The sequence below is a fragment of the Mesocricetus auratus genome, unplaced genomic scaffold, assembly GCF_017639785.1.
Source record: "Mesocricetus auratus isolate SY011 unplaced genomic scaffold, BCM_Maur_2.0 Super-Scaffold_100013, whole genome shotgun sequence".
Taxonomy (NCBI): Eukaryota; Metazoa; Chordata; class Mammalia; order Rodentia; family Cricetidae; genus Mesocricetus; species Mesocricetus auratus.
In genome coordinates this window covers 8,488,434-8,492,586 of record NW_024429196.1, presented here as the reverse complement: position 1 = coordinate 8,492,586, position 4,153 = coordinate 8,488,434, and the positions used below count along the sequence as shown (strand labels likewise).

The 4,153-nt window shown below is 43.8% G+C and overlaps 1 pseudogene; it reads left to right on the top strand.

Moving 5' to 3' along the window:
- Positions 1–227: 227 nt before the first annotated feature.
- LOC101831182 lies at positions 228–1,266 on the top strand (annotated as a pseudogene).
- Positions 1,267–4,153: the final 2,887 nt, after the last annotated feature.

Sequence of the window (4,153 nt, the reverse complement as noted above, 5' to 3'; positions counted from 1 at the left end):
ACATTTAAAAATGAAGCTGGCACGAGGTTTGCTCGGCAAAGACACCTGCTGCCAAACCCGAGTGGAAGGAGTGAGCTAGTTCCCACAAGTTGTCTTCCACACATGCTCCATGTGCCACCCCATACACACATGCTCCATGTGCCACCCCATACACACATGCTCCATGTGCCACCCCACATACACACACCCATACAACAAAGAAATGTAAAAAAAATAAAATGGGAAAGATGGCAGAAGTTGAGTCCAAGTCAGTGTTTATTTGTGTGTCTCGGTAACATTTGCTGGTCACCCATTTTAGAAAACTGGTAACTGATGAAAATGTTTCAGATAATTGGGCCATCGACAGCAGCGCTGTTTCCGACTGGAACGCGGGCCGGCCCCCAGACCCAAGAGCTGTCAGCTGCCTAAGAAATCATGACATTAGCACAGCCCATAAGGCAAGACAGATTACAAGAGAAGACTTTACCACATTTGATTATATACTGTGTATGGATAAAAGCAATCTGAGAGATTTGAATAGAAAAAGTAGTCAAGTTAAAAACTGCAAAGCTAAAATTGAGCTACTTGGGAACTATGATCCACAGAAACAACTCATTATTGAAAATCCTTATTATGGCAATGATTCTGACTTCGAAGTGGTATACCAGCAATGCCTCCGGTGCTGCATGCAAGGCCTTCCTGGAGAAGACTCACTAGATGGTCCTGCCCACCACCATTGAGCAACTCACTCACAGAGCCATGCCCAAGGGTGGTGGCAGTCCTTAGTCCCATGTCCCACCTGTCTTTTCAGCTGACTTACTGTCGACCTGTAAAATAATTGTAGGTGGAAATTAGGTATATGTTCAGAAGGATAAAAATATCTGAGTAAGACAGTTTGAGGTGAGGCTAAGCTTTCTTAGACTAGTTGAACCTCTCACCTTGCCCTAATTGCAAAATAGTGAAACAAGCAAATATGGAACAAACTAGAACACAATGAAGTAAGAATGACTTACAAGGTCCAGGTCAGCCTCCGACCCCAGCTAGCCTGGGTGGTCTGACCAGAGTGTGTGCATGGCCAGCACCCAGGGTGCCATTTGCTTGCCTTGTACCCTGTCCTAGACTCTTCAGACAAGAACTCCATCCGTATCAACCGTCCATTTGACATTGGAAGAGTGTAAACTCAGACACACTGAGGGCATTTAAATATTCGGAAGAGAGGAAGCTGGATGCGATAATGCAGGCCTGCAATTCCAGCAGGCCATCCTGGGCTATACAGTGATGACAGGAGCAACAGACTGATAAAATTGGCATTTTTATTCTTGGTTTTTGTCTAGTGTTTTTGAGCTTTGTTCCTATTTGAGCCACTTTACCAATTAAAAAAAAAAAGGTGTGCTTAAACAGTGGAATGTTTGTAGTGTTCTTTCATCAACATTTTAAAGTTACAGGCAAGCATATGTAATTCAAGTGCATTTTCAGAAAACTGACCTCAAATTCATATGACAGAAAAGAATTCGCATTATACTGGGATGTTAACAAATACAATTGAAATTGAAAAATAAAATAAAATAAAAAATGAAGGAAGCTGGGAAGGTGGCTCAGGGAACAAACACTTGCCACACAAGGACTGAAACGTGGATCTTCAGCACCCATGAAAAAGGCAGGGTAGACAGGCTGGGGAGATGGCTCAGAGGTTAAGAGCACTAGCTGCTCTTCCAGAGGTCCTGAGTTCAATTCCCAGCAACCACATAGTGGCTCACAACCACCCATAATGAGATCTGGTGCTCTCTTCTGGTGTCCAAGCATATATGAGGCAGAACACTGTATCTAAAATAAATAAATAAATAAATGTGTGTGCTATAATTAAAAAAAAAGAAAAAACATATACACATATGCAAAAAAAGCTTCTGTGTATGTGTGTAGGGTGTGTGTGATGTCTATATGTGGTGTGTGATGTCTGTACGTGGTGTGTGGTGTGGTGTACAGTTTGTGGGGTACGCGTGCTCATGTTTGCAGACTAGTAGTATTGCTGCTGGATGCCTTCTAGAATTAAATGTACTGCATCTTAAGTTGGAGACAAGGTCTCTCACAAAACCTACAACTCTCCAATTTTGCTAGACTGTTGAGCAGTGAGCTCTGGAGATCTTCCTGTTTCCTGCCCTCCCCCCAACACTGAAGTTACGGGCATGCAACAACACAGCCAGCTTTTATGTGGGTGTTAATCTAAACTCTGCCCTCACGCTTACACAGCAAGCACTTTACTCAAGGGCATCTCCCCAGCCCAAGGTTTCCTCTAAGTAAGTAGGAGTCTGTGCTATGCTGTGAGTATGCACCTGCTGTGGAATAATCCTTTTGTACCTTCTGAAGATTTGTCGCTGTGATTGGTTAATAAAGAAACTGACTGGCCAATAGCTGAACAGGATAAGACTAGGTGGAAGCCTAACAGAATGATAGAAGAAAAAGGTTGGAATCAGGAGTTTTGAGCAGAAGTAGAGAGGAGCAAAATGGGCATGCCATACTGAGAAAAGGTATCAAGCCATATGAGGAAACATAGATGAGAAATGTGGGTTGATTTAAATGAGTTATCTAGTAACAAGCTTGAGCTATTAACTGAGCATTTATAATTAATATTAAGACTCTGAGACTCTGAGTGGTTACATGGGAGCTGGTGGTTGGAACAGAAACTTCCGATTGCATGCACCCCAAAGTCCATGCATTGGAACCCCAACTTTTGGCACTGCAAGGCTGAGAGGAGGCACCCAGCATGTGTGTGTCTGTGTGTGGTATGTGTATCTGTGTGTGGTATATGTGTGTGTGATGTGTGTCTGTGTGTGGTATATGTATGTGGTATGTGGGTGTGTGTGGGGTGTGTGTGTGGTATATGTGTGGTGTATGTGTGGTATATGTGTGTGGTGTGTCTGTTTGTGGTATATGTGTGTGTGGTGTGTGTGTTTGTGGTATATGTGTGTGTGGTATATGTGTGTGGTATATGTATGGGGGTGTGGGGAGTGGGTAGGCTGGTGGATGCTTGTGTGTGTGTGGTGTGTGTGTTTGTGGTGTGTGTGTGTGTGTGTGTGTGTGTGTGGTATATGTGTGTATGGGGTGGGTGCTTGGGTGGGTGGGTATTTAGTTCTCAGGGGCTCGGCCTTCATAAGTTGACTCATATGCTTGTTCTAAGGGTGAGCTTGGCCTCCTCTACTCTGATTTGCAGTCTGGCCATGGGGTACCTACCATTGGGTTATGGCACAACAAGAAGACCCTCCCCAGATTGATGCCCAGTCTAAGATGATTTCAAGTGGAGAAGAGTAGCACAGGAAAATCATGAAGTAGTTTGAAAGAAACAAATCCTGTAGCTCCATTGGAAACCACTATGCCAATGAAGAACTAACAGCCCAGGAAGAGCATATCATATATTGTTAGATGAAAAGTGTTGATTGTAAAGATATTAAATACACCATAGCCCCAATTTTAGAAAAACTGTAGAATATACTATGTAGTTTGGGTTTTTAACTTAATTTTCTTTTCTCCTCACCCACTTTTGTTGAGATAGGGTCTCTCTATAGAGCTCTGACTGTCCTGGAGCTTGTTACATAGACCAGGCTGGTCTTGAACCCACAGAGATCCTGCTGTCTCTGCCTCTAGATTTCTGGGATTAAAGACATGTGCCATGCTTGGTCAGTTTTCACTTTAAAAAAGAATTATTTTTATTCCTTGGGGTGTGTGTGCATGTGCTCATGAGTGCAGGTGCTCTTGTAAGCCAAAAGACGGCACTGCTTTCCTGGAGCTGGAGTTCCAGGTGGTTGTGAGCTAGCTGCCTGACATGGGCAATGGGAACTGAAGTCAGGACCTCTGGAAGAGCAGCAAATGCAAATGCTTTAACTGCTGAACCATCTCTCTAACACAAGTTTTAAGCTTTTTTCCTCCCTCCCTCCTTCCCTCTTCCCTCCTCTCTCTCTCTCTCTCTCTCTCTCCCCCTCCCTCTCTCTTTTAAAACAACAACAATAACAACAACAAATCAACACAAATGCTTTATTTAGCAGCTGCAGGGCATCCCATGGGCCAAGTGGTGGTATCCAGGAGCAAGGTCAGCACAGCTTCCAAGCTCCTCTTTCTGACTCCAACCATCACCCTTTCAAATGGGGTCTTTGATGTGTCAGATCATAGAGTGGGTGGTGTC